The sequence below is a fragment of the Amblyraja radiata genome, chromosome 18, assembly GCF_010909765.2.
Source record: "Amblyraja radiata isolate CabotCenter1 chromosome 18, sAmbRad1.1.pri, whole genome shotgun sequence".
NCBI lineage: Eukaryota > Metazoa > Chordata > Chondrichthyes > Rajiformes > Rajidae > Amblyraja > Amblyraja radiata.
In genome coordinates this window covers 3,222,095-3,243,504 of record NC_045973.1, presented here as the reverse complement: position 1 = coordinate 3,243,504, position 21,410 = coordinate 3,222,095, and the positions used below count along the sequence as shown (strand labels likewise).

At 48.0% G+C, this 21,410-nt stretch overlaps 1 protein-coding gene across 4 annotated transcripts in view; it reads right to left on the bottom strand.

Moving 5' to 3' along the window:
• flnb (filamin B) overlaps positions 1-21,410 on the bottom strand; it is a 160,033-nt gene that overhangs the window by 104,318 nt on the left and 34,305 nt on the right. The gene's annotated exons all lie outside the window — the stretch shown is intronic.

Below are 21,410 nucleotides of genomic sequence, written 5' to 3'. Positions count from 1 at the left end.
GTGAGGAGTTTGCACGTTCTCCCCGTGACTGCGTGGGATTCCTCCCACATCTAAAAGACGTGCGGGTTTGCAGGTTAATTTTTAGGTTATGGTAAAGATACAGCGCAGAAACAGGGCTTTAAATGTAAATACTGGTTCTGTTCTGGCCCACCGAGTCCGCACCGACCAGCGATACACACAAACACACACACTAGGGACAATTTTTTACATTCACACCAATCCTATTAACCTACAAACCTGTACATCTTTGGAGTGTGGGAGGAAACTGAAGACCTCAAGAAAAACCCGCGTAGGTCACGGGGAGAACGTACAAACTCCGTACAGACAGCACCCGTAGTCGGGATCGAACCCAGGTCTCTGGCGCTGTGAGGCAGCAACTCTACTGCTGCGCCACCGTGCCACCCAGTTGGCTCACCGCAAATTGCCTCCTTGTGTGTAAGGAGTGGATGAGCAAGTGGGATAACAGAGAATGTAGTGTGAACAGGTGATTGATGGTCGGAGTGGACTTGGTGGGCCGAAGGGCCTGTTCCCTTCAATCGATCAAAACTAGTATTGTCTCAATTTTTCAGCCATCCTCACATCTGAAAGTGTTTAAACAGACAAATATTTGGCTACAACGAGACCTCCAAATTCCAACCACCTCCATCAATGGTTTATGAAAACTCAAAACAAAAAAAATCTCCAACCTTGTGCATATCTACACCATGCAGTGTGAAAATAGTTGAAATTCCTCAAGAAAACTGCAGAAAGAATTTAACCCGTCAATGAGCTGTGGATGGGGAAACTGCTGAAGACGGTCTGGGAACTTGCGTTCGGTTCCCACCTAACTGCCCCGACAGATCAGAGCACCACCTGAATATTGTAGCCATAGCAAGCAAAATATTTACCTGCACACCCGACTGCATCTGCCAAAGACTCGATAATGGATTCACCTTCAGGCTATCCTTCAGAAACCCTTTATAACAAGAGGAGTCGAGTATAGATTTATAACAAGAGGAGTCGAGTATAGGAGCAAAGAGGTCCTTCTGCAGTTGTACAGGGCCCTAGTGAGTCCAAGTTTGCGAGTGACACAAAGCTGGGTGACAGTGTGAGAAACATAAAATTCTTGGAGGATTGGACAGGGCAGGGAACATGTTCACGATTGGGCCCATCGAGTCTACTCTGCCATTCAATCATGGCTGATCTCTGCCTCTCAATCACATATTCCTGCCTTCTCCCCTATTGCAACACACCGCCATTCACCACATCCAGAATATGACAGCGGGTCAGACAGCATCTCTGGAGAAAAAGAATTGGTGATGTTTTTCGTGTCTGAAGGACGGTCTTGACCCAAAACGTCACCCATTCCTTCTCTCTCCAGGGATGCTGCCTGTCCCGCTGAGTTACTCCAGCATTTTGGGTCTATTTCTCTATTCACTAGGGACAATTTACATTTATACCAAGCCAATTAACTTACAAACCTGTACGTCTTTAGAGTGGGGGAGGAAACCGATCTCGGAGAAAACCCACGCGGTCACGGGGAGAACGTACAAACTCCGTACAGACAGCACCCGTAGTCGGGAACGAACCCGCGTCTCTGGCGCTGTGAGGCAGCAACTCCACCGCTGCACCACCGTGCCACCCTTATGGGCCTGTCCCACTTGGCGATTTTTAAGGCAACTGCCGGCGACTGCCATAGTCGTAGCAGGTCGCCGAAAAACCGGTGACAACCTACGTCATCCTGGCGACAACCTACGACAGCACCTACGTCAGGAGAAGTCAAGCTACGCTCATTGGCGTCAAACCCACTGTCGCCGAAAATGTTTTAACTTGTTGAAAATTTAGCGGCGACCAGAAAGACGATACGACTTTTTGCGCGACTGAGGAGACGACTCACGTCGACCATGTGGTGACAAACTAGTCACCTGCAGTTGCCTGAAAAATCGCCCAAGTGGGGCAGGCCCATTGGGACATTCACAAAACGCTGGAGTAACTCAACATCTCTGCCTGACCCGCTGAGTCTCTACAGCATTTTGTGCCGATCTTCGGTGTAAACCAGCGGCTGCCGTTCCCTGCTACACACAGAGCTATTCACAGATGTCCAATGCACTGTGTCTGCAGATTGCAGCTTCTGCAATATTCTGTGTTCTATGCCAATCCTTGGAGCAAGGCCGATAACAAAATAGGTCAGGCAGCGTGAGAAAAGTGGGCCAGTCCTCCAGGTATGAATTTGCCCCATCCCCCAACGAGAAATTCTGATCATTCCACCAATTCCTCTGGATATCCTCTTTCACGCACGCTTCACAGATGGAGTTTTTTGCCAAGTCTCAAATCTCAAACTGCAGTGACATGAGATAATGAATTAGACAATAGACAATAGGTGCAGGAGTAGGACATTCGGCCCTTCGAACCAGCACCGCCATTCAATGTGATCATGGCTGATCATCCCCAATCAGTACCCCGTTCCTGCCTTCTCCCTATATCCCCTGACTCTGCTATCTTTAAGAGCCCTATCTAGCTCTCTCTTGAAAGCATCCAGAGAACCGGCCTCCACCGCCCTCTGAGGCAGAGAATTCCACAGTCATTGTCATAGAGTCATACAACAAGGACAAAGGCCCTTCGGCCCTACTTGCCATTGCCAACCAACATGCCCCATCCACACTCATGCCACCTGCCCGTGTTTGGCCCAATATCCCTCGAAACCTCCCCAAAAATAATTCTCCCGAAGATTTAAGAGACACGGACTTGGGATTGATCCTTTGACCAGGAACATGCCCCAAAAGAGATGCTCAGTTTTGGTGAAGGTGGACAAAAATACTGGAGAAACTCAGCGGGTGAGGCAGCATCTATGGAGCAAAGGTATAGGTGACGTTTCTGGTCGAGACCCTAGCGATCGCCAAGCCTACGCTTGGTCTCACCGATGTAGAGCAGTTGACACCTAGAGCAGCGGATGCAATAGAGGAGGTTGGAGGAGGTGCAGGTGAACCTCTGCCTCACCTGGAAAGTTTTGGTGAAGTCACTATTGCAATTCGTGTTCAATCGACCAGCCTGAATAAGGTTCAGAGCCCAACATAGCAGCCGAGTACTTTGGTCAATATTTGTTTAATAGCAGATGCAACACAGTTGGTGAGGTGGAAGGTAGTCCACACTTGATTGGCGCAGCAGTGGTAGCGTTGCTGCCTCACAACGCCAGAGACCCAGGTTCCATCCCGACTACGGGTGCTGACTGTACGGAGTTTGCACGTTCTCCCCGTGGCCTGCATGGGTTTTCCTCCGGGTGCTCCGGTTTCCTTCCGCACTCCAAAGACGTACAGGTTAGCAGGTTAATTGGCTCTTCGGTAAAAAACTGTAAATTGTCCCTAATGTGCGTAGGATAGTGTTGGTGTACGGGGATCGCTGGTCGGTGCGGACTCGGTGGGCCGAAGGGCCAGATTCCGTGCTAAACTGAACTAAACTGTAACGTAACATCCCAACTTTTATACCCAATGCACCGATGAAGGACAATGTGTCAAATATACGTTGCATCTAACGTTCTAGTTACCACCACATTAGTTGGTGCGCTGGGCCATTAGACATTCTCTGTTGAGAGAAATATGACTTTGTTTTGCCTTGTGGGGGGGAACAAGGTGCCAACTTTCCAGCCAGTGTGCATAGTAAAGCCTTTACTCGAGTTAAATTGCCCATGAATAGTACTGAAGCATTTAATGCTTCATCCCTTCTTCCTGTGGACATAAGCACCGTCACAAATTTGTGCGTTTAGTTTAGTTTAGCACGGAAACAGGCCCTTCGGCCCACCGAGTCTTTACACACTATCCTAAGCACACCAGGGACAATTTACTCTTAGACCAAGCTGATTAAATAGGACAGAGTAGGCCATTCGACCCTTCGAGCCAGCACCTCCATTCAATGTGATCATGGCTGATCATCCCCAATCAGTACCCCGTTCCTGCCTTCTCCCCATATACCCCTGACTCCGCTATCTTTAAGAGCCCTATCTAACTCTCTCTTGAAAGTATCCAGAGAACCTGCCTCCACCGCCCTCTGAGGCAGAGAATTCCACCGACTCACCACTCTCTGTGAGAAAAAGTGTTTCCTCGTCTCCGTTCCAAATGGCTTAAATGGATTAACCGACCAACCTGCACGTCTTTGGAAACCAAAGGTCTCGGAGGAACCCACGCGGGTCACGGGGAGAACGTCCAAACTCTGTACAGACAGCGCCCGTAGTCGGGATCGAACCTGGGTCCGTGGCGCTGTGAGGCAGCAACTCTACCGCTGCGCCACCGTGCTGCCCAGGCCACTTCTGAATATTCTTCCGTAAAATTGTCGTCGAGGATTTTGTGACGTTGTGTGGGTTACCTTGAATAAAACGCTTGAGGAGTGAGAGTAGAGTAAGGTGCGGCACGATGGTGCAGCTGGTAGAGCATGCTGCCTCACAGCGCCAGTGACCCGGGCTTCATCCTAACCATGGGTGCGGTGCAGTTTCGCACGCTCCCCCTGTGTCCGGATGGTTTCCGCCGGGTACTCCGTTTCCCCCCCTCATCCCAAAGGCGTGCGGGTTTGTAGATTAATAGGCCTCTAAAATTGTCCCCTAGTGCGCAGGAAACCAGCAGCTGAGAAACACGTGGCAAGTGGCGGCAACGATAGAGTTGCTGTATCACATGCCGGAGTCCTGGGTTCGATCCCTGACTACCGGTGCTGTCTGTGTGGAGTTTGTACGTTCTCCCCCGTGACCTGCGTGGGTCTACTCCGGGTGCTCCTGTTTCGTCCCACATCCCAAAGACGTTGAGGTTTGTCAGCTTAATTGGCTTCTGTAAAATTGTTCTCAATAAGTAGGATAGAACTAGTGTGATCGCTGGTCAGCGCGGTGGGCTGAAGGGCCTGTTTCCTCGCTATAGTTGAGTATAGGAGCAAAGAGGTCCTTCTGCAGTTGTACAGGGCTCTAGTGAGACCACACCTGGAGTATTGTGTGCAGTTTTGGTCCACTAATTTGAGGAAGGACATTCTTGCTATTGAGGGAGTGCAGCATAGGTTTACAAGGTTAATTCTCGGGATGGCGGGGACTGTCATATGCTGATAGAATGGAGAGGCTGGGCTTGTACACTCTGGAATTTCGAAGGATGAGAGGATATCTTATTGAAACATATAAGATGTTAAGGTACACAAAATTGCTGGAGGAACTCAGCGGGTGCAGCAGCATCTATGGAGCGAAGGAAATAGGCGACGTTTCGGGCCGAAACCCTTCTTCAGACAAGATTGTTAAGGGTTTGGACACGCTAGAGGCAGGAAACCTGTTCCCGGCGTTGGGGGAGTCCAGAACCAGGGACCGCGTACAGTTTAAGAATAAGGGGCCGGCCATTTAGAACGGAGATGAGGAAACACTTTTTTCTCACAGAGAGTGGAGAGTCTGTGGAATTCTCTGCCTGTGGAGGCAGATTATCTGGATGCTTTCAAGAGAGCGGAGTCAGGGGATATGGGGAGATGTCAGAAACGGGGTCCTGATTGGGGATGATCAGCCATGATCACATTGAATGGCGGTGCTGGCTCAAATGGCCGAATGGCATTCTCCTGCACCTATTGTCTATTGTCTATCAAGCTATAAAACTCATGGCAAGAATGTTTTCACAGAATGGAGAAGTTATTGCTGGTGTGTAAATGTAATGAACTCTCAGCACCAACTACAGTAGTCCCTGTTGTACCACCTCATGTACCAGAGACTCGCAGGCCACCTTTTCCAAATAAACCTCCCCATTAATCACGCAACATAAACAGTGCTTTGTTGCAGCAGAATGCTTCAAACACACATTCCACTATTTCATTCAGCACACAAGCAAATATATTAATTATTGCACCATCCAGTCAGTGTACGTTTAATGTGAATATCAGTTGCTGGTGTGGACGGCCGCCATTACCTCGGGGGCCAAGCCAGGCAGTGACCACTTTAACACTTCCCACACTGGGTGCCCATCATCAACTCCCCTTCCCATTCCAACCACGAGAGGAATAGATCGGGTAGATGCACAGAGTCTCTTGCCCAGAGTAGGGGAATCGAGGGCCAGAGGACATAGGTTCAAGGTGGAAGGGGAAAAGATTTAATAGGAACCTGAGGGGCTACCTTTTCACACAGAGGGTGGTGGGTGTAAGGAACGAGCTGCCGGAGGAGGTAGTTGAGGCTGGGACTATCCCAACGTCTAAGAAACAGTTAGACAGGACAGGTTTGGAGGGATATGGAGGTGGGACTAGTGTAGCTGAGACATGTTGGCCGGTGTGGGCAAGTTGGGCTGAAGGGCCTGTTTCCACACTGTATCACTCTATGACCTGTTTAAACCAGCATCTGCAGTTCCTTCTATACAGAGATGCTGCCCGTCCTGCTGAGTTACTCCAACACTATGTGTCTATCTACAGTCCCTCCCACCCACACTGACTCCATTGTGAGAGTGAGGCCTAACGCAAATTGGAGGAACAGCAGCTCGTATTTCACTTGGGCAGCGTACATGCCAGCGGTTTGAACATTGATTTATCTGACTTCCAGCAAACCCTCGATTTCCCTCTCTCTCCATCCTGCCCCCTCTCTGACCCGTACGACAGCTCCCCTGATTACATTTTACTCTGTATGCATCAATATCACCTTCCGCTCAGCTAACCAATGATCTATTCTACCTTGAGTTATGTCCCCTTTGATCTATCATTTTCACGCCTTGCTCTTCCATATCTCTCACTCTCAGTCAAAACAATCGTTTAAGAAGGAACTGCAGATGCTGGAAAAATCGAAGGTAGACAAAAATGCTGGAGAAACTCAGCGGGTGAGGCAGCATCTATGGAGCGAAGGAATAGGTGACGTTTCGGGTCGAGACCCTTCTTCAGACTGATGTGGGGGGGCGTGAAGAAGAAAGGAAGAGGCGGAGACAGTGGGCTGTGGAAGAGCAGGGAAGGGGAGGGGAAAGAGGGAGAACGCTGGGACTACCTGAAATTGGAGAAATCAATGTCAAACTTACTTTCTTCTTCCCGCACCCCCACCCCTACATCAGTCTGAAGAAGGGTCTCGACCTGAAACGTCGCCTATTCCTTCGCTCCATAGATGCTGCCTCACCCGCCGAGTTTCTCCAGCATTTTTGTCTACCTCAGTCTGAAGAAAGTGTCTCGACCTGAAACTAGGCACAAAATGCCGGAGTAACTCAGCGGGACAGACAACATCTCTGGAGAGAAGGAATGGGCGACGTTTCGGGTCGAGGCCCTCCAGTCTGAAGAAAGGTCGCGACCCGAAATGTCACCCATTCCTTCTCTCCAGAGATGCTGCCTGTCCCGCTGAGTTGCTCCACGTTTGGGTCTATCTTCCTGCACCACCACAGGAACTTAGCGGATGGAACGGAACAGGAAGACACTTCCCGAAAACAGGAAAAGCTGCCACACACATCAAGCATTGCACAGAAGTGCTCGACTTTATTTCAAAGCATTGTTGCATCAGTTCTCGAAAACAGAAGGAAAGAAAAGTTACTATGCAGAGCTAATGAGTTTTGCCCATCCTGTTTTGTAACTAAACAAAGACTTGTCCCATCCCGGTCATTCCTTCTTCTCCCCGCTCCCATCCGGCAGAAGGTACAGAAGCTTGAAAGCGCGCACCACCAGACTAAGGAACAGCTTCTTCCCCTCTGTTATCAGGCTTCTGAACGGTCCTTCCATAAGCTAGGGTACTGTCCGATTCACCTCTACCCCATTGTAGACATTGGGCTTCGTCTGTGGAACTGGTGCGCTACAATGCTGAGAACTATATTCTGCACTCTGTATCTTCCCCTTTGCTCTACCTGTTGGACTGGAGTTTGAACTGATTGTGTCTGTGTGTGGTATGCCTGATCTATTTGGATAGCGTGCAGAACAAAGCTGTTCAGTGTACCTCGATACACGTGGCAATAATAAGCCTAATCCTAGTTTGAATGATTATGTACAGTAATAATTCAAAATGATTGGACAGCTGACAAGACAAGCCTAGAAACGAGGAACTGCAGATGCTGGTTTGAAAAGAAGGAGACAGAGTGCTGGAGTAACTCAGCGGGTCAGGCAGCATCTCTGGAGAACGTGGATAAGTGATATTTTGGATTGAAGAAGGAGCCAGACCTGAAAGGTCACCTATCCATGTTCTCCACAGATGCTGCCTGACCCGCTGAGTTACTCCAGCACTCTGTGAAACGTCACCTATCCATGTTTTCCACAGATACTGCCTGACCCGCTGAGTTACTCCAGCACTCTGTGTTCTGCTGTTCACTGTACCTCAGTACAGGTGACAATAATAAACCTAAACAGAGGCCATGACCTTAAAACACCCACATCACATTTTAGTTAAACCATTCGTGTACAGAAGCCAATCTCCAGTGAACTATCGACCCAGATCATAGAGATGACACTTCAGAACATGAAGGGCTGCATTATCAGATTGTTAAGGGCTTGGACACGCTAGAGGCAGGAAACATGTTCCCGATGTTGGGGGAGTCCAGAACCAGGGGCCACAGTTTAAGAATAAGGGGTAAGCCATTTAGAACGGAGATGAGGAAACACTTTTTCTCACAGAGAGTTGTGAGTCTGTGGAATTCTCTGCCTCAGAGGCCGGTTCTCTGGATGCTTTCAAGAGAGAGCTAGATAGGGCTCTTAAAAATAGTGGAGTCAGGGGATATGGGCAGAAGGCAGGAACGGGGTATTGATTGGGGATGATCAGCCATGATCACATTGAATGGCGGTGCTGGCTCGAAGGGCCGAATGGCCTAGTCCTGCACCTATTTTCAATGTTTCCACATCACCGTCTATATCTCTTGATTCCCTTTCCCCGATTCTCCGTCTGTACAAGGATCTCGACCCGACATTAGACACAAAATGCTGGAGTAACTCAGCGGGACAGGCAGCATCTCTGGAGAGAAGAAATGGGTGACGTTTCGGGTTGAGACCCTTCTTCAGTCTAGACACGAAACGTTGCCCATTCCTTCTCTCCAGAGATGCTGCCTGTCCCGCTGAGTATAGATCTTTAAATCTATACTTTAAAGCATGAGTAAACGGGCTAGTCCTACAAGCTCCACTTGGGGAATGGCCCTGCTGCTTTACCTTCTGTCTCCTTCACTTGAAGCCTGCAGCTTTGAACAAGTGACACTGTCCTCTACAACATGCTGCCCTGTTCTCAGCTCCTGCAAAGTGCTATTTTTGGATGCTTGCCGCCAAAGCAAGGCATTAGCTAGACCCTGCGTGGGGACCGTTTGCGTAGGTTTAGTCCTTGACACAAGCCGATATATCTGGGGGCCGGTTGAGGAAGGGGCTGTGAGTGGATTTTATTGCCCATCACCGCTGCCACTTCCCCCCCCTGCAGGAACGGTGACTTCACCAGCGTGGAATGTCTTCAACAAGGTACAAACGGTTTTGCTCACAGCTGCTTTTGTCGAAGGCTTGGCAGAAATATGACGTGCCGGAGACTGGCTCTGGCAAACCCCGCAACAGTAAATTTAACTGGAGGATGCTTTCTGTTTCTTCAGCCCAGACTTGATTAATCACACCAAAAAACATCGGAGACATTTATTGTCCACAAACTCGGGAGACGCTAGTCAATAGGTGACTACTTAGTTTCGTTTTAGACAATAGACAATAGGTGCAGGAGTAGGCCATTCGGCCCTTCGAGCCAACACCCCCATTCAATGTGATCGTTGCTGATCATCCCCAATCAGTACCCCGTTCCTGCCTTCTGCCCATATCCCCTGACTCCGCTATCTTTAAGAGCCCTACCTAGCTCTCTCTTGAAAGCATCCAGAGAACCGACCTCCACCGCCCTCTGAGGCAGAGAATTCCACAGACTCACAACTCTGTGAGAAAATGTGTTTCCTCATCTCCGTTCTAAATGGCTTATTCCTTATTCTTAAACTGTGGCCCCTGGTTCTGGACTCCCCCAACATCGGGAACATGTTTCCTGCCTTCAGCGTGTCCAAACTCTTAATAATCTTATATGTTTCAAGAAGATTCCCTCTCATCCTTCTAAACTCCAGAGTGTACAAGCCCAGCCACTCCACTCTCTCAAACTTAACTATGCCGTAACTCCTGGTAGGAATACTGAGACAGACAGTAAACCTGAAGGGATCTGGTTAGGGTGCCATGATCCCTGGCTGCAGATAGAAACATAGAAAATAGGTGCAGGGGTAGGCCATTCAGCCCTTCGAGCCTGCACCGCCATTCAATATGATCATGGCTGATCATCCAACTCAGTATCCTGTACCTGCCTTCTCTCCATACCCCCTGTTCCCTTTAGCCACAATCTAACTCCCTCTTAAATATAGCCAATGAACTGGCCTCAACTACCTTCTGTGGCAGAGAATTCCACAGATTCACCATTCTCTGTGTGAAAAATGGTTTTCTCATCTCGGTCCTAAAAGACTTTCCTCCTTATCCTTAAACTATGACCCCTTGTTCTGGACTTCCCCAACATCAGGAACAATCTTCCTGCATCTAGCCTGTCCAACCCCTTAAGAATTTTGTAAGTTTCTATAAGATCCCCCCACAATCTTCTAAATTCCAGCGAGTACAAGCCGAGTCTATCCAGTCTTTCTTCATATGAAAGTCCAGACATCCCTGGAATCAGTCTGGTGAACCTTCTCTGCACTCCCTCTATGGCAACAATGTCTTTCCTCAGATTAGGAGACCAAAACTGTACGCAATACACCAGGTGTGGTCTCACCAAGGCCCTGTACAACTGCAGTAGAACCTCCCTGCTCCGCGTAGGGATGTACGAGTCAGACCCACACAAACCAGGCTGTGACACACAGGGAAGTCAGAAGGTTCACTCGGTGAAACCTCTCACCAGAATGCAGAGAATGTTGGCTGCAGGAGTGAGAATGATATGTGATAGTGACAATCTTGCAGGGCCACACTGGGGATTTATCCATACTCGCATTGCAGAAACCACCGCCTGCCAAAGCTGTAACTTCTAAACCACGCCGATGTTGACACAGCAGGTGGAGTTTGCATTAACATTCCATCGGCCAGGAGTGATGAAACCTCCGCTGGCCAACTCCCAGCGACTTGTCCACCCGAGAAGCTGAAACACTCCAGCCCAAGCCCACACATTTCACTGCCCCAAATAGTGCTGCACTACTGGTCAACCAGTGACCCAAACACAAGCCCAAATAGTTCAGAGGTTTAAGAAGGAACTGCAGATGCTGGGAAATGGAAGGTAGACAAAAGTGCGGGTGCAGCAGCATCTATGGAGTGAAGGAAATAGGCAACGTTTCGGGCAGAAAACGAAGGGGAGAAGGCAGGAACGGGGTACTGATTGGGGATGATCAGCCATGATCACATTGAACGGCGGTGCTGACTCGAAGGGCCGAATGGCCTACTCCTGCACCTATTGTCTATTGTACGTTCTCCCCGTGACCTGCGTGGGTTTTCTCCGAGATCTTCGGTATTCTCCCACACTCCAAAGACGTGCGGGTTTGTAGGTTAATCGGCTTGGTGTATGTGTAAAGATTGTCCCTAGTGTGTGTGTAGGACGGTGTTAATGTGCGGGGATCGCTGGCCGTCGTGGTCCCGGTGGGAGGAAGGGCCAGTTTCCGCGCTGTATCTCTAAACTAAACTAAAAGGAGAGCCTGGATGTTTGGTGCAATATTTCAAGACTTCTGGCAGCTTCAGCTCATCAATCAAATTTGGGGAAGAAAGTCTGTGTTGAAAACAATAGCTCGCCTCAGTTTTTAGTCTCACCGCCAGCTTAGTTTTCACACGTGCAAACAGAATTCCATTCAAACTCTTCAAATGGCGGAAAAAGGGTTGGGATTTTAACGCCTGCATCCTAAATTCCCACAACAGCATCGCCTCGATCCTGCAGCACCGAGCTGGCGAATAACCCAGGAACAAATCAAGGGCGACCGGATAGTCCAAGCCGAAGAGCGGACCACAAATCAACAGGCTTCAGATTAGTTTTCCTTCAGTTATTCTGCAGGCTAGTCTGATGGAATGTGAAACGGGATTTAATGAAGTTACGAGCAACTCTGGCAAGAATGCACACACACTTCAGTGAGAACGAGTTGGTTCACCGAGTATTTAGTTTCATTTCCAGAGGGTCTGTAAGCAAACACCAGTATTCATGACTTGACCTCAGCTGCTTAAGAAGTCTACGTACAAACCCAGGGCAATTTTAAATAGGTACACTTTGTGATAAGAGTTTGCTGCTGCTGAATACCATCACTTAAAAGTACTGAGCTCAAAAACCTCCGCGCAAGTCAACCGTGCGTGCAGGGACCCTGAAATGAACAACATTTGGATAAATTAACCTTCAAACCTGTACTGTATTAATGATAATGGTCAAGGCCCTGTTTCCGCCAATCACGCGCAAGACGCTGTTGTATGCAGACGCCGAGCAGCTGAACAATTCCTAATCTTGTGACGTGGACTCGATAAGAAGAAGAACACTATCATGGTCTGATTTACTTAGAATAACTGATAATACTTTGTTTAAGAAGGAACTGCAGATGCTGGAAAATCGAAGGTAGACAAAAATGCTGGAGAAACTCAGCGGGTGAGGCAGCATCTATGGAGCGAAGGAATAGGCAACGTTTACACCCATATACACACACACACACACATATATATACACACACACACATATATACACACACGTATACACACACACGTATACACACACACATACATACACACACATGTATACACACACATACACACACACATACACGTATACACACACACACACGTATACACACACATATACACACACACACACACATATACACACACACACACACACAGGGGTGAAGACGTTTCCCACACCCACGACTGAATTCGTGGAATGAACAGAGAGATGGTAAAGTGTACACTTGGCCACACTGGACGTGTAAACATGCAAAGGACATATATTGAACTTAAAAACTAAACCACATTAAACTTCTTGAAAAGATGTAAAGGGTTTTCCTAAGCAGTGTGGGAAGGAACTGCAGATGCAGGTTTATACCAAAGATGGACACAAAGTGCTGGAGTAACTCAGCGGGACAGGCAGCGTCCCTGGAGAGAAGGAACGGGTGTGGAGAAGAAGGTAGACAAAAGTGCTGGAGAAACTCAGCGGGTGCAGCAGCATCTATGGAGCGAAGGAAATAGGCAACATTTCGGGGTGAATCCCTTGGGAAATAGGCAACGTTTCGGGCCGAATCCTTTGGGAAATAGGTAAAGTGAAATATAGAAATATTTCCTTCGCTCCATAGATGCTGCTGCGCCTGCTGAGTTTCTCCAGCACTTTTGTCTACTTTCGATTTTCCAGCATCTGCAGTTCCTTCTTAAACACACAAAAGGGAGGTACTCATTTACGGCCAACGCCATTGTAACAAGTATAATCAAGGCCATGTGGCAACATACCCCACCCTCACTGTTTAATGAACAGACTAATAGGCATTTAGAATTACATTCTACACTCGCTGTCTGCTTTCACTTAAGCAGATAGACACAAAATACTGGAGTAACTCAGCGGGACAGGCAACATCTCTGGTGAAAAGGAATGGGTGACATAGAAACATATATGAAATAGTTGCAGGAGGAGGCCATTTGGCCCTTAGCCAGCACCGCCATTCATTGTGATCATCGCTGATCGTCCCCAATCAATAACCCGTGCCTGCCTTCTCCCAATATCCCTTGATTCCACTAGCCCCTAGAGCTCTATCTAACTCTCTCTAAAATCCATCCAGTGATTTGGCCTCCACTGCCCTCTGTGGCAGGGAATTCCACAAATTCACAACTCTCTGGGTGAAAACTTTTTTTCTCACCTCAGTCTTAAATTACCTCCCTTCATTCTAAGACTGTAGCCCCTGGTTCTGGACTCGCCCAACATTGGGAACATTTTTCCTGCATCTAGCTTGTCCAGTCCTTTTATAATTTTATATGTTTCAATAAGATCCCCCCCCTCAACCTTCTAAACTCCAGTGAATATAAGCCTAGTCTTTTCAATCTTTCCTCATATGACAGTCCCAGTGACGTTTTGGGTCTCAAGCAGGGCTCCAAATGGTTAATTTTTAAATCCAAATTCAAAACGAAAATTCCAAATCATTGAGTTTTCAAAACCCTACTGTGTGTTCAAAAAAACATCTTGTGAATGACAATTCACAATTGTGTTGCCACAACACTGCTCCAATACAGAGTCACCGTATAACTAGTTGCTAATCAATATACTAACTTGTGACCAGTCACCCTGATCAGATGTGGAAATAAGGAACTGCAGGTGCTGGTTTACAAAGACACAGAGTGCTGGAGTAACTCAGCAGGTCAGGCAGCATCTGTGGAGAACATGGATAGGTGACGTTTCACAGAGTGCTGGAGTAACTCAGCGGGTCAGGCAGCATCTGTGGAGAACATGGATAGGTGATGTTTCACAGAGTGCTGGAGTAACTCAGCGGGTCAGGCAGCATCTGTGGAGAGGTGACGTTTCCGATCAGGACCCCTCTTTGGCCACGACCAGAAACGTCACTTATCCACGTTCTCCAGCTCTGCTTTAACCTTGCTGAGTTACTCCAGCACTTTGTGTCTTTTTTTTTTAAACCCCATCAGATGCTGTGAAAGGCCTGGTTTTGCAACCTGTGAATGTAGCGGGCGAGTCACATCTTTCCTGCTGTTACTGTATTCACAAAGACAGCAAAATCATTTACAGACCAAACTCTCTAAACAAAACAAAAAAGAATATCACAGCTCAAGATTAAAGTCTCGAGACACAAGGAACGACAAAACAAAGGTTCTGGAGCAATTTAGCAAGATTAAAGTCTCCCTTAATGTTACCACTAAATGATCCAACCAGCTGGGTGGGGTTACTCAGATTGGACACCATTATTTACAGTTAAATACTTCACACTGATAGAGAGACTGACTCTGCATGAAGTGCAAGGATCACCTTGTACTCCAAGTTCCCGTTTAGTAGATCAACATGAGATTTCTCATTCATCTGGTAGCAGATTAAAGTGCAACCCACTAACTGGGTATCACATTACATTTGCGATTCTACAGTGCACAGCCAAGTTTATTTAAATCTCAGAACAGCAGGTTGCAAAAGTACTCCAGCCCAGAAGCCCAAACAACTAGCTCTCCTGACATCTATTCCCTTAATTAAAGCATGTCTAGCTATTCTATTGTGTTACGTTATACAGCCTTCGCTTTAGATCCAAGTTAAACTATATTCCCGCAGTTTAACCATGGGGCCGTAGCCTCTTCTCACTGCTACTGTCGGGCAGGAGGTACAGAAGGCTGAAGTCCCACTGCACCAACTTCAGGTACAGCGACTTTCCGGAAACCATCAGGTTCTTGAATCAGTCTGAAGATGAATCTCAACCCAAACGTCACCCATCCATGTTCCCCAGAGATGCTGCCTGACCCGCTGAGTTACTCCAGCACTCTGTGAAACGTCACCTATCCATGTTCCCCACAGATGCTGCCTGACCCGCTGAGTTACTCCAGCACTCTGTGAAACGTCACCTATCCATGTTCTCCACAGATGCTGCCTGACCCGCTGAGTTACTCCAGCACTCTGTGAAACGTCACCTATCCATGTTCTCCACAGATGCTGCCTGACCCGCTGAGTTACTCCAGCACTCTGTGAAACGTCACCTATCCATGTTCTCCACAGATGCTGCCTGACCCGCTGAGTTATGGTGCAGCAGCATCTATGGAGCTAAGGAAATAGGCCGTTTTGGGCCGAAATCCTTCTGGAAATAGGCAACGTTTCGGGCCGAAACCCTTCCGGGTTTCAGCCCGAAACGTTGCCTATTTCCTTAGCTCCATAGATGCTGCTGCACCCGCTGAGTTTCTCCAGCACTCTGTGAAACGTCACCTATCCATGTTCTCCACAGATGCTGCCTGACCCGCTGAGTTACTCCAGCACTCTGTGAAACGTCACCTATCCATGTTCTCCACAGATGCTGCCTGACCCGCTGAGTTAGTATTTTCGATCATGAAATTCTTACTCCAAAAATACCGCCTGTGAACAAAGGTTCTACTGTCCACTTTGCGGTGAAATAAACTGTAGGACACTGACTGGACAATTAAAGTGACCAAGTAGAGTCGATGTTCACCTGCTTGGTTTCTCAATAGACCGACGGCATTCACAGCCATTGGCAAACGTACAGTTGACTAATCCCAGAACTCAAGACAAACATTTCTGGTAAAAGGGAGAGATTCAGCAGGTCTCAACCTGTAGAATGTCTCATTTTTTCGAGAGCTTGCAACTACCTGGAATTCTTCTATCTGAGTGATTGGGGAAAATCCCAGCCATAAAGGTGAACAAAAGGGGCAGAAATGTTATCGCAAGTTTAGTTTTAAGTTTAGAGAAACAAGCCTGGAAGATTGAGGGGGGATCTTATAGAAACTTACAAAATTCTTAAGGGGTTGGACAGGCTAGACGCAGGAAGATTGTTCCCGAAGTTGGGGAAGTCCAGAACTAGAGGTCACAGTTTAAGGATAAGGGGGAAATCTTTTAGGGCCGAGATGAGAAAAACATTTTTCACACAGAGAGTGGTGAATCTGTGGAATTCTCTGCCACAGAAGGTAGTTGAGGCCAGTTCATTGGCTATATTTAAGAGGGAGTTAGATGTGGCCCTTGTGGCTAAAGGGATCAGGGGGTATGGAGAGAAGGCAGGTACAGGATACTGAGTTGGATGATCAGCCATGTTCATATTGAATGGCGGTGCAGGCTCGAAGGGCCGAATGGCCTACTCCTGCACCTATTTTCTATGTTTCTATGCAACAGGGCCTGTCATCTCACCTAGTCCACGCCGACCAGTGATCCCCGTAACACTAGTCCTATCCTGCGCACTTGGAACAATTTACAGAAGCCAATTAACCTGCAAACCTGCATGGCAGGAGACCGGAGCACCCGGTGAAAACCCACGTGGTCACAGGGAGAACATACAAACTCCTTACAGACAGCACCTGTAGTCAGGATTGAACCCCGGTCTTTGGTGCTGTGAGGCAGCAAGTCTACCCCTTGTATGCTCATTAATAAATCTCCACAGATCATAACAGCTCTTGCAATAGGATGAATTAATTCCTGAACTGAACAGGAACAGCGGGTAGTAATGCCATGGATCAAAGGTTTTCGATGTCTGACTAATTAAGGATAATCTACAAAGTGGAACGTTCAAGAAGGAACTGCAGATGCTGGAAAAACGAAGGTAGACAAAAGTGCTGGAGAAACTCAGCGGGTGCAGCAGCAACTATGGAGCAAAGGAAATAGGCAACGTTTAATCAAAGCATACAACACCTCCAGGGTAGGGCATTGGACTTGGAACATACAGAAGAAGTAATGTTCCCGATGTTGGGTGAGTCCAGAACCTGGTGCCACAGTTTAAGAATAAAGGCTCGGCCATTTAGGACAGAGATGAGGAAAAACTTTCTCACCCAGAGAGCTGTGAATCTGTGGGATTCTCTGCCACAGAAGGCAGTGGAGGCCAATTCACTGGATGTTTTCAAGAGAGAGTTAGTTATAGCTCTTCGGGCTAACAGAATCAAGGGATATGGGGAGAAAGCAGGAACGGGGTACTGATTTTAGATGATCAGCCAACACTGAGCGGAGGTGTTGGGCGAAGCGATCGCCATGCCTACGCTTGGTCTCCGCTCAGTTCGTACTAACCAACCTGATCTCCCGGTGGCTCAGCACTTCAACTCTCCCTCCCATTCCCAATCCGACCTTTCAGTCCTGGGCCTCCTCCATGGCCAGAGTGAGTCCCAGCACAAATTGGAGGAGCAGCACCTCATATTTCGCTTCGGCAGTTTACACCCCAGCGGTATGAACATTGACTTCTCCGATTTCAGGTAGTCCCTGCTTTCTCCCTCCTTCCCCTCCCCTTCCCAGCTCTCTCACAGCCCACTGTCTCCGCCTCTTCCTTTCTTCTTCCCACTCCCCCCCACTCCACATCAGTCTGAAGAAGGGTCTCGACCCGAAACGTCACCTATTCCTTCGCTCCATAGATGCTGCCTCACCCGCTGAGTTTCTCCAGCATTTTTGTCTACCTTTGGTTTATTGTTAGCTATGGGGGAGGTGACAACACGGCATACAAACATGACATTAATCAGGTGGCCAGTGAAACTGGTCGTAGATCTAGGTGGGGGAGGGACAGGAAGAGTGGGAGAGAGGGGGAAAAGCGAGGTTTAATTGTATTAACCCTTGCTTTTGATCACACTGCGTAGATGTACAGGTTTGCAGGTTCATTGGCTCGGTATAAATGTAAAAAATGGTCCCTGGTGTGGGATGGTGCCGCGGGTCGGCATGGACTCGGTGGGCCGAAGGGCCTGTTTCTGCGCTGTATCTCTTAACTAAAACTCAATATTCATACCGCTGGGTTGTAAGCTGCCCAAGCTAGACGCCAGGTGCGTTGGGGATAATGTCCCCCCTCCCCCCCCCACACACACACACACACACACACCGGTCAGAGAAACGCCTCCGTTGCCATGCTGTGAAAACGGAGAGGATGAGAAGGAGTTTCTTCCCAGAGGACATCAGGACTGTAAACTTCTATCTCTCCAGGGACTAAATTTTACTGAACCATTCTCCTGTTGTGTGGTGTCTTTTTAAAATTGCTGTTTTTTCCTTTTTCTTCCCCCCCCCCCCCACAAATATGCAATATGTGATTCTGTTCCATTCTGTTTAGTTTGTTTTTTTGCACAATTCGCGAGCATTGCCACATTTCATTTCACTGCGCATCTCGTATATGTGTATGTGATGAATAAACTTGACTTGACTTGACAAACTAATGACAACAAACTCAGTGAAAGGGTGTGCCCAGACCTGCAAGCCTGCAGCTTTAAGAGCACCATGCACACACACACACACAGACACACTAACACTTGCAACACTTGAGTTCCAGGTTAGGAAACGTACTACCGGTGCAACAGTCTACGCCCCACCCACCAGACAATGTTTAACCACACTCGGTCACATTGCCCAATACGGACAATTTTCTTTAAGCTGACCCAGAGTGAATAGAAGCCGACTGAACCAAAGTCATACTCTTGCAGAAAGCAAGGCTCAGTTGCTACCTAACCCGCCCACATTTAACACCCCGCTAGAATTATTATTTTTTTAAATCAGAATAATCTTTATTCAGAATTTTTTTTTTTTTAATGTACAAAAACCAGAACTGTGCAAAATTCCTCCCACATTCTCCACGGACATACATACATCGGTCAGCGTTCAGTCTGGTAGTGATCACAAAAACTATCATGGCAGCAGTGGTGAACTGCAATCCACCTGGTAGACAAAAGTGCTGGAGAAACTCAGCTGGTGCAGCAGCATCTATGGAGCAAAGGAAATAGGCAACGTTTCGGGTCTATTTCCTTCACTCCATTTCCTATTTCCTTCGGTCTCCATAGATGCTGTTGCACCCGCTGAGTTTCTCCAGCACTTCTCAATTTTCCAGCATCTGCAGTTCCTTCTTAAACAACCACTATCCACCTCTTTGGTGATCCTTGGACTATCCTTGAGGGGACTTTGCTGGCTTTACCTTGCACTAAACGCTATTGACTTATCATGTATCTACACACTGCGAATGGACCGACTGTAATCATGTGTTGTCTTTCCACTGACTGGTTAGCACGCAACAAAAAGCTTTTGAATGTACCTCGGTTACACATGACAATAAACTAGACTGTACTATAAGCGGCCCTCTTGCCACTCAATCATGTGTCCCTTGTTTCATGAGGGGGGGGGGGGGGGAAACATACACTGCCCCTCAATATCCCACAGCCGAGGGACCAGAGGGTGGTGAATCTGTGGGAATCTGTAGCTGATCCATGACCTCAGCCACTATGAGAGAGAGGTGAGATCACAGCCCATCCCCACCACACCCAGAGCTGAGCATCTGCTGCAGACTGGAGGGAACCTGCCCCTGGATTAACACACACACAGACAGTAACACACACACACACACAGTTAACACACACACACACAGTAACACACACACACAGTAACACACACACACTTTTGAACACAGTAACACACACACCCACAGTAACACACACAAAGCAACACACACAGAGTAACACACACACAGTTAACACACACACACAGTAACACACACACAGACAGTAACACACACACACACACACACAGTAACACACACACACAGTAACACACACACACACACAGTGTAACACACACACACACAGTGTAACACACACACACACAGTGTAACACACACACAGTGTAACACACACACACACACAGTGTAACACACACACACACAGTTTAACACACACAAAGTAACACACACACAGTAACACACACACAGTAACACACACGCACTGTAACACACACAATGGCCGTGTTGAGCCGCCGCGCTCACTCGCGGGTGTGTCTGGCTCAGACAGGTCAAGTTAGAGGGGGGGAGAAAATGCAACAAGACGCAGTGAATGTTCGCTACACACTAGACCAGTGTGTGACCAAACCCCTCAGCAACAAAAGAAACATTAGCAAACATCACACCCATGCGAGAACAATGAACTCTAACGCACAGAACTACAAACTGAGCTGACATCTCCACTGTAACTTCCCCCAAACTCATTTATTGCCAACAACATAATCCCAACACAACCCAACCCAACCATCCCATCCCCTCCGGCATGCGGGTGCGTTGCCATGGTTAGTAAGTATTTAGCAGAACAAGGTTAAAGTCAGAGAGAGAAAGGGCAAGTTTAAAGTGAAAGAGAGAGAGGGTGAGAAGCCACACCTTGTGACAGAGAGACAAAGAGAGAGAATGAGAGACAGATACTGTGAGAGAGAGAGAGAGAGAGAGACAAACAGAGAATGAAAGAGACAGACTGTGAGAGAGAGAGAGCGAGAGAGAGAGCGAGAGTGAAAAACAGAGAGAAAACAGAGAGAATGAGAGAGAAAGTGTGAAAGACAGAGACTGTGTGAGAGAGGGAGCACAAGTTTAAAGTCAAAGAGCGGGAGGGAAGTGTTGGAAGCAAAGATCTTATAGCGGAGCTGCTATAAGATCTTTGGTTGGAAGTGGGTGCGATGCGAAGCCACACCTTGTGGCAGCGAGGAGAGTTAGCGAGAGAGAAGTTTTCATTAAGGGAGAAGTGTTGAGGTGTGCGAGAAGCCACACCTGGTGCAGGGAGAAGAGGGTTGGTGTTTGTATTGGAGTGAGTGAAATTGAAATTGAATTGAGTGAGGGTTAGTGTTGGCTGCGGGCGGGTGAGTGTTAGAGTGAGAGGCGTAGTGTTGAGGGGGTTAGTGAGGGGTGCAGCAGTATTGAAGGGGGTGCAGTAGTATTGAGGGGTGCAGCAGTATTGAAGGGGGGGGGGGTGCAGTAGTATTGAGGGGGTGAGGGGGGGGGTTGCAGCAGTATTGAAGGGGGGGTGCAGTAGTATTGGGGGGTGCAGCAGTATTGAAGGGGGGGTGCAGTGGGGGTGCAGTAGTATTGAGGGGGGTGCAG